Genomic DNA, 594 nt, shown 5'->3' on the forward strand with positions numbered 1-594 from the left:
TGGTGCTGCAGGGGCTCCAGAGGGAAGAGGGAGCGCTAAGGGATCAGGGAAGCTTCACCATAGGTGACATTTCAAACAAATGAGCAGAACCAAGCAGAGACACAAAAGTGTGCAAGAGCAGAGTGGGCTCAAGACTGCCTACACATCTGGTGTGGCCAGAGGGAGGGTGGAGGAGAGAGAGGTAGAGCACGAGGTTGGTGTGGAAGTTTGGAGTCATTTGGCAGTCCTGTAGGCTGTGCTGAGGAATTTTGACTTTGTTCTGCAGACAATACAGAGCCAAAGTCTGATATATCAGGGTTATGAGGTGACCAGACCTGTTATTTTTTATATGAATTTTTATAAATTGAAACATAATTGGTTATGCATGTTTATGGGATACACAGTTGACCATCAGTATTTGTGTACAACATGTGATGATCAAATCAGTATTATTAGAATGTTCATCATTACAAATTGTAATTATTCTTGTGTCCATCACCCAATTTCTCCCTAACTCCCCTCCCCCTTTCCCACCTCTGGTAATCATAGTTCTGTTCTCTCTGTCTGAAAGTTCAAGGTATTATTGTGGCCAGCCTTCCTTCCTTCCTTTGCTCC

This window comes from Galeopterus variegatus, unplaced genomic scaffold (genome assembly GCF_000696425.1).
Source record: "Galeopterus variegatus unplaced genomic scaffold, G_variegatus-3.0.2 Scaffold5676, whole genome shotgun sequence".
Lineage (NCBI taxonomy): Eukaryota > Metazoa > Chordata > Mammalia > Dermoptera > Cynocephalidae > Galeopterus > Galeopterus variegatus.